This window comes from Lepisma saccharinum, chromosome 28, assembly GCF_977018435.1.
Source record: "Lepisma saccharinum chromosome 28, izLepSacc3.1, whole genome shotgun sequence".
NCBI classification, from domain to species: domain Eukaryota; kingdom Metazoa; phylum Arthropoda; class Insecta; order Zygentoma; family Lepismatidae; genus Lepisma; species Lepisma saccharinum.
This window is the reverse complement of record NC_139256.1, coordinates 17,657,563-17,671,482: the sequence shown is the minus strand read 5'-3', so window position 1 is coordinate 17,671,482 and position 13,920 is coordinate 17,657,563.

Genomic DNA, 13,920 nt, shown 5'->3' with positions numbered 1-13,920 from the left:
GTGGTGCTGATCACATCACCTCCAAGATAGCCGACAAAGAAAATATCTGGGGGCCCTACGACCACATGCCCAAATGTACCTTCATGGCACCGTGCTATATGCACAGGGAACATTAACTTTACCTTTCCAGTATATTGTATATTCATATCTGTACCCCTGAATAACTAAGTTTATTTTTTACATACGCATAAACGAACTCTCTACTATGTCAATGACTGAGGGCCCCCTAAAGGCTTACCTGTCTCCGCCCATCCCCCACGCACTGCGGGGTTTTGCGGCTTGTAGATCCGGCACTGGTTCCCACCCCGCAGAAGTAACCCCCTGATTCCCTCCGACTTTTCTTGCGCTTTCACTGCTGAGATCCCCCTGTACTGATCTTCTCAGCTCCTTGCATATACTGTACTTCTGAAACAGAAGAGACTTCCAAGAAGGCATGTGGAAGAAATTAACGTAGCAAACAGTCGAAATAAACCTCACCCTTTTAAGTTGTCTCCGTTAATCTAGGTGAAATGGATCGCCTCGTTTGGTGACGAGAATCACCTGGCCAGAGGCGAGGAGAAACTCCTGGTTAATGTTCTGCTTTAGGTGGTCCTGTGGAGGTACGTGCATAATGGCCCAAAATTATGGGCAGGTTAATGAAAGGCTCTTCCAGCACCTGCCATCGTGAAGCAAAAACTTAACTGCGCCCATCACTTACGACGTAGTAGGGAGCGGGCCTAGGTCCTCTTCGAAAACAACGACCCAGACACTCTGCAAAGCTTTCATCGGGTGGTTTTAAGAAAAGTGAGGGGTGCTCGGAAAGTAAGGTTCAGCCTTAAAAGTCCTTGAAGCACAGTGTTTTGTCAGTGTTCACAAATCAGACAAATGCCAATGAACTTTAATTTCCTGAGGGAAATTTTGCTCCATAGAAGAGGACTTTTTCGTTTCTTAAGGATCTTTCTTTCAATAGGGGAAATTTTCGGCAAAGGACAACATTGATTTTCATACCACATCATGGTCAGATAGGCTAATCGGGACTGGACCTTCAGTTTAAAGTAAGACCTGTTCCACTGTTCAATGTGCCTACACCGGATATCGAACTCTTTTTTTAAGCGAAGTATTTTCGAAAAGTAAGGTTTATTGTGTAAAATCCGTAGCAACCGTTTCACTTCTTGAAGTGTGCTTTGTCAGTCTTCACAAATACTCAGACAAATGTCCAAGGAATGTTTTACCAAATATTACTCCGATGAGTACAATTTTCCATAAAAGAGGAACAAATTACAAAGTTTGTTTTAAGTCTACTTGTGGTCAGATAGGCTAATCGGGACTGGAACTACAGTTGTAATTGAATCCGAACCACTGGTAAACATGTCCTTTAATTAGAAGGCAACATCGTTACCTCTACACCATTCGGGAAGCCCTTTCGGTAAAGGGGGAAATTTTTCCTTCAGTTCCGCCAAAGTAATTTTCTCGTTCTTGGGAAAATTTCAGCATCAGAGGGAAATTTTCTACCGAATGAGGGAAATGCATCGCCAAAGAGGGGATTTTCCCGTCCTGCAAAAATTTCCCCTTCAGCTAAGGAAATATGTCCCTAGTGGAGGGGAAACGCTGCCCTTGTTTCAAGTTCCCATGTCGACAACTCGTAATCTTTCTGGGTCCTGCCAACTGGCGGACGAGAACGGTTGCCAGGGGAAACTAATCTCCTTGAGTCCGCCGTAGAAGGAGGAACTTTCCAGCCGCTCCTTTCCCTCCAGAACTGCACTTTGCATCAGCGAGGAATGCACGGAAATCTACATTTCAAGCAGAATAGCTGGGAAGAAAATTGTTTGAGAAAATAAAAGGGAAGGGAGAGTGATCCCGGAAGCAAAATAACCGGAGAAAATCAAAATCTTCCGTGCTCCTCCTGAAAGTAAAAACAAGCAAGAAAGAGAAAATTGCCCAGAACGACCTGGAACTGACTTAAAACCGAACAACAAAAGAGGAAACGGGATAATGAAAGTTCTCAATATATCAAAGGGAATCCTGTTACTTCGAAGTTTTATATTTCAATAAGAGTACAAAATAAATATGCCTATCTCAAATTGTTAGCGAGAAATAAGTTAAAGAAAGTATAAGGGTGGGAAGTATGTCTGACTCTTACGTTCCTTCATCACATAACAGACATTGTGTAAGTCTTTTTGACAACTTTCTTTTTAAAAAGCCTGAATCGTCATAATTTGTTGTCTAAGACAGGGCTCGATCTATACTTAGGTAGGGTTTTCTGATACATGCACCTATTTGGTTGCTTCCAAAGATCCACACAACGAAGCAGTGGTGCCAACCATAGCTAATTACTCTAACACACATTGTTTTGTACGTACAGTCAGCGGCAGTAGAGTTAGGTAATACACATAACGCCTTGCAGAAAAGCGAGTATTTCAGGATCTGTGTGTCCCATTTTATTGCCGGCGAGTGTGCACTAAGGATATCGCTTGTCTATGTACGGAGAATTCACATACCAGCAGCTTTCGTTTTACTTTCTACTATTATTCAACCCACACAACAGTAAAAATCACACTGTTTTATAACATGCAAGGAAAGAATGTTATATCCGTATCATTTTTCCCAAGCACGTGCGCAGGATAGCGCGCGTTTGTATAACAGTTGTAAAATACTCATAAAATACTGGTACAACATTACAAGGCATTCCCTCACTGACTGTTAATACAGTAGAATCTCTGCGAGGTGAAAAAAACTAACCCACGTGACTAAAAAACACGACCTAACCACACCAATCTTCTGCCGGGGTCCAATCGCAGCTGCTTTGTGAGTTTATTTGCTCGCCGAAGGAACGTTCCGATTGCCCCTTTACAACTGATTGATAACCTGGATGTCCGAAGTGAAATGGACAGGAAAGAGATTAAACGGGAAAATCCTGATTCCCTTTCCCCACACTTGACAACGCGATGATTAATGTAGACTGCGATTACCAATAGCAGTAAGAAGAGAGACAGAACGGATGTGTTTCCAATCCAATGCGATGTTCTTGATGGATCCGTTTCTCCAAATGGACCACTTCTTCAGCTTGCATTTTAGATGGTCAGTTACGCTAAAAGAGTTCACTGCTTGGATTTTTGCTATTAAAGATTTTGATAGTTCATTATTCGTAAGTCCTTATCTAGACATTAATTTCCAGTAGCCAATCACATCAGCTAACTTATTTGAATGTCTCCTTCAACGTTGCCACATGTAGCATACAGAAATATTCGAAGAGGAATTTAGACTTCTTACTTCATTCGCAAATATATTGTGATGTGATAGTACATGTGATTTCATTTCCTACAACGGTGTAACTGTATATTCAAGACAGCTTATATTTATTCTTCTCGGCCCCTGAATTCATTGTAATATTCTTTAAGTCGTACGACATTGCCTATCTACTCGCTTTTGAGATTTTCAAGGATTCTTCAACCTTCTAAATTAATCCTCATAACCTTTCCCCGTATCTACTTCTCTTCCATCGTGACGATTTTTTTTCTTATCTCCATCTTCAATGCATTTCCAGTCCACCCATTTATCTATATTCTATTTAGATATGTACTGCACAAATCAAAATTATTAAATGTGAGCCGCTGCCTCCACAGAAATGATCCAAACCGTTAAGAAAATAACCTAATTAGTTTAAATCTTGTTGCAATCAAATGCTTAAGCCACGTTCTCTAAGTACGTTCTACTAGGACTGTTTTTTTTAGACATTATTAGATTCCCTTTTGATGCTACCAATTCCATCATACACTTAGGGAACACATTAAAGAACTCAAAATAAATCGAACTTTGTTTCTGAACGACATAGCACACACGTACCTTCAACACGTACTTTTTTGGAGCACATTTCAAAACAGAGTTTATATAGGTTTATGTAGCTCTCCACCAGAGAGAGAGACGGGGGAAGGGGGGGAGTGAAGAATACTATATTCATGATTTAAGTAAGTCATTTTCTTCTTTCATGCGTAGAAGAAGTGTAGGCTATGGAACATAACATTCTAACGAATAATTGTAATATTTCAATCTGTGATTTTTAAAGGAAGGTCCAACAAAGGAAGGGATCCCCTGAAATGTATACACAAATAGAATGAAGGCAATACCACAGATGCAACCCCTAGTAATTCGTCAACACTTGTTTAGTGTTACAATTAATACATGAAACAAGGATGGTAATGAAGCATGAAATTACAAATTTAGTCGAGACATAAGTCACACATTCCAAATGTACACCAGGATGAAGAGGGTTTTCGCTGCATTTTGCTACAAGTAGAAACATAAACTACAAATCTCGAACATAGCATTAAAAAAAAGGCTGATTTTTAAGAAGTTCGATTGTTTAGTGCGGATATTAGTATATAACATAAATTGTACATTTGATTTTTTTATCTTTACTGTAACATTTATGTAAATTATGTTTCGTGTAAATGTTATGACAAGCTTGATACCTATAATGACGCTTAATGAAGTCTCATTACAGTGATAAAACATATTCGATTAGTTTATTAGCTTATATATATCGTATATTAATATATACCATTAGTTTATAGTTTATATTAGTTTATATAGTTTATAACTCCTTTTTATATACTAGGATATTTTTACGGAAATATTAAAATGTAGATGTTTTCACAACGCATCACTTTTCGTTCTCCTAATTCTGAAAAGTGAGAACTTGCAAAAAGTTTATTGCCTCAAAGTTACCTATGAATCTTGGATTTTAGCAAAATCTCACAGATAAATCGTAGCTCTGTCATGGTACCAAATTTAAATTCGTCTATTCTTTCCTCAAATAATAGTTTGCTGTTGGGTAAGTTTCTTATTTGATTCCAACATGGAGAGATTTATTTTCGAAAAATTGATATTTCATTTCAAAGCACGAAAAAATGACAATTTTTGGACTATTAACTTTAACTTTGGACCTTTAACTTTACTTAAATACAAGTCGTATTGCTAGTAAATTGTCAACTGTAATGAGACTTCTGCTGTAGAACCACAGTTCTTTGATTACAAATAGTTTTTCTAAGTGTTTGGCTTCTAAAATCTTAAAAATTCTCTACAAGTCCTAAAATGTGATTTAGCTGTAAATTCTTACAAAATAGTAAAAATTATACATAACAATATTGACAGCAGACCATCAAAATTATAATTAGATATTTTCATATTAAAATTTTTATTGATGGCACTATAGAAATTTCAAAATAGATAGTATGTTTGTTCTGTATATCATTGATTGAAACATATTCACATTTGTGAATGTCGATCTATACAGTTTGTCCACAAATTTAACTACAGGAGAGACATATTTAATTAACATATATATACTTATACAAATAGTATCATTGTAGAACTTTGTAATTTTAACATCTGCAACAATGGGAGGAAAGTATTAGTTAGTTGTGAAACGTCTCTATAGCTCCTATACTCTAGCTTTGAATCCTAGAAATACTTATATATGGCCGAAACATTCGACTTTATAGACTGAAATAGCTGCCTTTTCCAAAAAGCAGGACGTAACTTCATTATTCACAGCCTGGTGAACTCTTCAAAACGAAACGCTTGACGCGAACTTTAGTAGTTAATAGAATCTAATGACGCGTATATTCTAGGAATATGATATCACTCGCGTAAGAACTGAAAATTAATATTATCTTATTTCTAGGAACTTTCAAAATTGAGTGGGATGTTTCGTGGTTTTCTGTCATTCCGGTGATGAAAGTTGTTGTAAATTTAACTTTAATAAATACAGGGTTATTGAAAAAAGAACTCCCTGGTTTCGTGATTTTATTGGGAGGAACGTATGGAACTTCTCATTATAAGGGTGTACTTCTGTGCCTGATGTCCACCGCTGGTTCCACACTTCTCCGCCAGGAGCGCGCAATACAACATGGCGGTATCTGGAGAGGAGATGAGTCTTACAAAACCACGATACAACGAGTGTTACGACCGTACGAAGGCAGTGGAGGACGAGATTTCAGATAGAGACATTAACAGAGAAAAGCATTCGTAAGAGGCACAAACAATTCGTGGTTTCTGGTTGTCCGTGCAAAGGTATATCAAGTGACTAACCTTTAGTGTCGAACAAAACTGTGCACCCGGTCTGCAAAGCTTTCCAAAGAAGTCTACGGAAATCAACAAATCGAGCAAGTCGAGAGCTTCAAGTACCACACACGACTGTCTGAACAATTGTCTGAAAGCGTCGACAATGAAGCCATATCGCTTGCAATTGCTGCAAGCGCTGTCTCCTGAATATTACGTCCATCGGACTGCATTTTGCTGGATATCGCACTGATATCTGTCGTGTCACGCGTGTCTCTGTCAAGAAAAAAACTTCCAGAGTTTTCCTACACATGTATCTTGCATTGACCGTTAATATTAGTCTGCAAAAAACATAATTATTTTTGGAAACCAGGAAGGTCTCTTTGAATAACCCTGTACTTCAAAGGTCGGAAATATTCGGTTGTATATCACGTTAATTGTCAACTGTGGTATATAAACATACTGAAATGCAAATACTTCTTTATTCTTCACCGTAATTTTCAACTTACGAGATCTTAAAACCTGTTAAGTACATATGATGGAACTTTGCACCAAATATTAAAAAATATATATGGACGGAAACATTTATTTTCATTACGATTATCGAGCAAATAGGGCATGAGCTGTGTAGGTACATTAGATTTCCGATGGAAGTCTTATATAACTGAATTGCAGATATATTTAGGTTCGATATTGTAAAAAGTTATTTAAAAAAAGTTGGAAGCTCCACTGAGACCTAAAAAAATTACACCAGGTTTGATTATTGAAGCCTTCTGATATACTAAACAATATTTGACGTAATATTAATTCAGCAACAAACACGGTAAGCAGAAGCTTCGAATTAACAATTTAACCTTATCGTTATCCGCTAAGCTGAAATAAGAACAGATTAAAACAAAGTTAAATAAATTGCACTCAAATGTTTTAATAGCACATGTTTTCCAAAAGTATATTCAGTTGGTGGCTGACACATCACAAAAATATTTCGTAAACTGTTCATATTATGATAATATAATATAGGTTTAATGTTGTCAAGTGGCTGAATTTCTGAACAAAGACCCTAGATTATGTTTGAAAGGTCACATTGGTAGCATCTTCATGTAATCTGTTATTGCATTCAATTTGAAATCATGATGACAATATCAGCATGAAAACTTACGCTACTGCCTAAAAATCTAATCAGTGTGGATTGCGAACACGCATAAGAAAGAAATATGGAGTGTGTAAAAATAGAAAGAAATTAACTTGAATAATTGGCAATGAATATTTTCTGAAAATGGAATGTAACAAATGTTTGAAGTATACGCAGCTACTAATTAAGATTGCACTAAAACTAAAAATCAATGACACTAAAACTTTAGGAAAAAAATATTTCCACTCTTCACCACTCAAAAATATAGCAGTGTTCGCAGAAATTCTAAATTAATATCCATAATCGCACATGTGTATTAATCATGCAGTCAATAACGAATGCAATAATCAAAACTCAAATTAACTCATACACTTCGGATTCGAAAGAGATCGTTTACTCTATAATTTCGTCTTTATTAGGTTCTCAAGAGTTGAGAAGCCCAATGTGGTAAATTGATAGTTTTCTATCACGAACTTTTCTCAAAGATTCGTTGAGTGACACTTTAGTCAGATAAGTGACATGCACCAAAAATTATACACACATATATACATATACATATTCGTCCATTGCTTGTCTTCTGTCTGTATGGCATAGAATATTCTTACACATGTAAGCTTGGCTATTTTTCTATAATGTTTTGTACAACTAACTATAAAAAGGATAAGTGTACTTCTCAGTTTATGAACTGAAAGTGTGTCGATCTGTAGAAATGGATATCCACACTACTTATACCTAAGCGTTTCATTATTGAAACGTACATTATGTAACAGAAATGGCATTGACAACAAATACTCTCAATGTAATTAATGTAAGGAAATTTTTACTATACGGTCCCTACCTCCTTGTTGTCTATTAATTTCATAGTGTTTTCGATATTAAGTGATTTCAAAAATTGTAAAGCACCTGTAAGGCTTTTATAATCGCACAAAAGATGTTTGTTAAATATATATATATATACATATATATGTATTGTTATTAAAAACATGAACTGCTTAATAAATTTCTTTTGGAAATATGTATGTTTTTCAATAGGTATTGATATGAAATTAACAAGTATCGTAATGCTTAGTTTTTAATGTTAAGAAAATTGTCAGTACAATGACACTTATCGCCGATTCAATGTAGGAATAAGCCTCTCTTATAGTAATAAATGATTACAAGTAATAATTATTACAGGAACAATTAGGAAGTACTCACTATCGTAAATCACGAAGACGAAAATTTTAACTCCTAATTTATCTGTAATTTTCTTATTTCCGTTTTTCTCCTACTTTTGACGAATCGTCACAATGAGGATGAATGATGATAAGATGAGATTGATGAATAGAACTCGCAGAAAACACTCATGCCTATGCCAGAACAAATCTGGAACCATCCATGGCAAGATCATGAGTCAACCACTCAACGCACTCCGCCACCGCAACCCAAACAACAATGATTATTGTTATTTGATATGATATTGTCTTCACATTAAAAGACAAAATCGTTGGGCAAGTTGCTAAATTGAATAAATTAATTAAGAAAAAATAGGTGCTTTAAATCAATAACAGTTGAAGAAAACAGGATGCCATAGCCATAATTCTAGTCGCCAGATACTCGCTAGCATGCAACCGGAGCATTTCTCATGGGGCACAGAGTAAGAGAGGGTCGTTATCACGTCTCCAACAATAGGATTGGGTTTTACGAAACGCAGAACAAGGATTATAGCCCCATATTCCCACGCGAAACCCGACTCTTGTAGATGGTGAGTTCGTCACATCACTCGCAACCTTCTATCTCCGGGCAACTGTCAGCATTCCGAGCATGTCATGAATCAAACGCATGAGACTACAGTTTCCAGGCGGGCGCAGTCACTTTTACGGCCGTCCTTTCGCTACGAAGCCTGAAAACTCCGGAGATTTTATGTCCTCATTCCGAGCTTTAACTCCGTCTCTTCCCCCGGAAAGTTGCCGGAATGTTCTTGCCTCAGCTGAAAATCCAAGTACACTGACCAGCCAGCTGCAATCTTGCAGGACTTGCATCCACAGATGCTCTGGCCACTATATTAAAAAACCTAAAGGAGCTGAGTTGAGCCTTTGAAATAAACCTTTTTTAGATGATCGACATGAATAGCTACATTTCACTTGAAAAACAAGGCACTAATGGCTGTGAACGTCTGGAATTAGATCTTTGAAATACCGAATAGCAAAGCAACAGAGAAGTAGGTAAGGGAGTCGGTTAATTTGAGGATCATCTCTGTTATTGAATGCTCAGCCTCGGTGGGAGTCTTGTCATTTGAGATGCGCGGCAGACTCCTTCCATTCGAGCTTGAGGCGCATGTGCATAAATTTGTAACATGCCATTGTATATTCTTCTACGCAGCAGGTTCTAATCTAGGATCGCTGACTAGAAGGACGTAAGAGATCTCTATATTCCTTCTTGCACAATCTACGCTCATCTAGTAAAGGTAAAGGTAAAGTTCTCCCCTGTGCTTAGCACCACGCCATGAAGGCGTATAGGGGGTGTGGAGGTAACGCCCCACACTTTCTTGATCCGGTCGTGAGTGGGGGTGATGTGATCAGCATCACGCCCCTGACCGCCTTTACCCCCCAGGGTTTCCCCCAGGTACCCATGTTATTCGACGCTGGGTGGGCGCCGGGGCCGCTTCCAACGTTAGAAAAGTTCCCGGATTTGAACCGGCCGGGGATCGAACCCGGGACCTTGAGCATGCTAGTTCCTAGGTTAAAAACTAAGCAAATGTAGTTGTATGTAGTTTTTCAATTAAAATAAAATGTTTTGAAATGACTTTCAGACAAACTAGATTGAAACTCACTTGTAAAAAAATATTTAAAAAGCAAACCTAACGTCCTTGGTATCCCATAGGTGAACATAGGTTGGTAAATAACCAACTTGGAGATTAGCGTCACAATCTTCAATATTTCACTTCGTGAAATAATTTCCCAACTTTTCGGAATCCAGAGAAGTTGAGAAATTCCAAAGGATCGTATTTCAATCTTTGGGTTTTCTACAGTAGGCTAAAGGTGTTTAAAGTTTTGTTTAAAAAATAATAGTTTTTATTTTTAAAAATGCAAAACCAATCACTTGAAGGGAAAATAGTGTGTAGAATTCGAGATTTCGATCGATTCGGGAAATTTTGAAAATTTTCTGACCTGTCTGGAAATGGCGAATTTTTCAAGTCCGGAAACGTCGGAATTGTAAAAATTTCCTTTCCCAATCCCGTCCCACACACCCACAGTTACGGAAGTCAACATGATTCTAATGGCTCTGGTCAAAATGTTCTCTCGTTATTTTGTTGGACAATTTTTTTGTTATTCTGTTAATTGCTGTAACTTACAGCCTGCATATCAGAGAAAACATCATTTGCAATAAAATATCGCTGAAATTTCACCATACGAATTACATAAACTATTCCCGGATATCTTGGGGGAGGGGGGAGCAAGCACCCACTCTTGTCCCCCCTTAACCCTTGGTTTTACTTTTACCTGATGAAAATTTCGTGTGAAAGTGAAAACGTGGACAGTGAAAATATATATATATATATATATACTAATTTTATTTACAGGTTCGTGAAAAAATTATACCATGAAATTCAATTTGAATTTTCAAAATATCATTCACATATTTTGAAATAGAGCCATTGCGAGAGATTTCGTATTCAGGGTCATTTTCGTGGTTACTTTATACTGCTAAAACCGTCTGTTTCTTGCTTTATAAAGAAGACCAGCGAATTTCGCGTTAAATGTAAGTAAACTTTTGATGTTTACTCGTGACTGTTTTCTTCCTTAATTTTCCATGAGGTGACTCATTAAGGCTTGGAGAGACGATTTGAAATCATGAGAAACTCAGAAAGTTCCCAGAAGGGAAATGCCCAAGTCCTTCATAGCACATTTCACCGCTCCATTCCCCCCCCCCCTTCTCACCGCCCTCCTTTAATTAGACAAGACGAAATTAGATACATGAAGGGGCAGAAACCCCGCGTTGAGTGTGCCCCTTGCGAAACTAAATGAAACTAATTAACCAAGTTTTCGTTTCTTGCCTGTGTAAATGTACGGTGGACGTTGGGGAAGAAGTGCGTGTGTTTGTTTCCTCATGAATTTGCACATCTCGCAACAATGGTTATGATAAAATAGGTTCTCCCTCATGCTACTTTCTATCCAACACACGAAGCTTCATCTGTAACAATGAGCTTGAGAATGGAAGTTCCTTGTTGGGCTTTTGGCCAAGAAATGTATGAGAATATTAATTTACAAAATCCCAATACCAGCTACATATCCAATTCAGAATATTGCATTACGGTACTGCGAACACTGAAGATAATGTAGTTTCTTGCCAACTGTTTCCTAGTACGTACATATAGACATAAAAAAGTGCACCCAACTTTAAACCTGCACGATGTGGACAGTGTAGCAAACCTCAGGTATAAGACGTTACACCACTAAGAACGACGAAATATCAAAAATACAAAATATGTACTTCATGTAGTGATTTATTTTTATGGATAATTAAATATAAAAATATTTTTTAAGTTCTTAATTTTCTTAATTTCTCAAACTACTTTTAACATTTATTTATAGTTTTGTGTAGCCAACACACCATTCTTCTTGAATATTTTTACCTCATTTCGCAAGATCAATCTTTCAATTCATCTGCAACCGCAACAATTTTGAGAAATCAAGCAAAAGCAGAGAATGTACCGTGAAATTTAAAATTGTATTTTTATATTTAATTATCCATAAACAATAAGTCACTACGTGAAATAACTATATTATTATTTGAGTAGATTTCGTCGTACTTCCAGGTGCAACTTTTTTGTTTTCTACACTGTTGTTGTTACAACATGCAGGCTGGACTTGAAAATTTTCAAGGGTGGGTGAGCTCTTGTTCGCTCGTGACTATACGCGTACATTAGACGTTAAGGCGAAGAGGGACAATTACGCACCAGTTGTGCATTTATTTCAATTCTGTCAGTTGAACCTCGATGGCGTACTAGTAATGTCGCCTTGTAATCAAGGGGTTCAATGCCCGGTGAAGGCATATTGTGGTTCCGATCCCACTTTAAACTGTAGGTCCAGTCCTGATTAGTATTTCTGTGCATAAGGCGAATTTTAAGAAAACTTAAACTAAACCCAATGATCTAGGTAGATTGGGAGTCACTTCTTCCAAAGCAGCGTTTGGAAAAAGTCAGTGGGAAGAGGGTGGGGAACCATCTCCCTGAAAAGTGGAATAAGTGGAATCTGCGAAGGGAGGAACTATTACAGATAAGAGTTGCACATCACTGTGAGCTTCATGTAAGAAATGGTGCTTTAAAAGTTCAGGTTGCATATTGCTGTACTGCAAACCACACTGTTTGTCGAATTGAAGTGTACTAAACTCGATATGAAACTTGATGAGTTGCTCTGCAAATATGAAAGAAAACTAGATTAAGAAATCTGATAGATGTACAAGACTACTGACTTATGTCTAGACACATAGACAACTTCACTATGCCAACTCACATCTTGCTTTTAAAAAAAAGGCAATCATAAATTTGGCTTCGGTGTACTACTTTGCATTATCGATGGACCAAGGTTAACTTCGGCGGCATGCACGCGAGAAGTGTAGCTAATGGACAGCAGATGGCAGGTTGCCAAACCTACGGACACAACGTGGCAGGTACTTTAAAGCGCAATGCAGTTCTTCCCACAGCGAGAAAGACGTCGCATGCAGTCAACCGTCTTCTTCACCCTTGCACATTGAACGACATTGTTTTTGTGTTTTCGTCCCCCCCTCAGGCTACAAGGAAAGAGACCCTATTTATCCGCAAAACGAGGACCAGAAAGGCGAAATTGGAAACAAACTCGCGACAAAAGGAAAACAGAGAAGACAAAAAGATTCCGTTAGACAAACTCACTTTAAACTTCTTCTCTGAGGGAGAAGCTACGAAATTAAAAAAAAAGTGTTCTGCGTTAAGAGAAGGGGGCAAGAGAGAGGAACGAACGACCCTTTATGCGGAACAAAAGCTTCCAAACAACATTCTCCAACGCAAACGGAACCGCAAGGAGAAAATTCCGACCCCGCGGGGTAAAGGAAAAATCTTTTAAGCTCTGGAGCTGAATGCCTTGTTTTAAACTCATTCTCACACTTGGAAAATTGTTCTAACCGACCGCCTGCATTACATAAACTATTATAATAGTTATTGTTTGCTTCGCGGGGATAATTCCCTCTGAACTAATTTCCCCTAGAAAATTTCCTAACTGAGGGTCATTTTTGCCTGAAATTAGATTTCCTCGTCTCTTCCCTCTTGCTTTATTGTTTTGGTCCTTCCTCTGTGGCTTTTGCAATGTTCATTTGAATGATTATTACTACTTGCTTGACATAGGGACCCATTCAGCGGTATGGTTATACTTAGCAATGCATACAATATTTTGTAAAATGCCGATCTCCGTGACGGAGTGGTTAGCACAGCGCGTTACATGGGTGTTCTTTGCGAGTGTTCCTCCAATTTCAGTATATTATTTATTCACTCTTTCTCGTAGTCGCGATTAGCCAAAAGTGGCACAAAAGCGACGCTTAATAACAAAATTCAACCAAATTCAATTCTATGTTTTTTAAAATAATCTACATAGTCTGTGCAATGTATGTAGTGGTACAACAGCGTCCTTCGCATAACAATTGGAAGTCCCAAGTAGAGTAATTTCAAAACATTGCTACCTTACTGTGTGTAGGTAAGATGGGACCATATTATTATTACTTCATTTATTCTGTTTTCT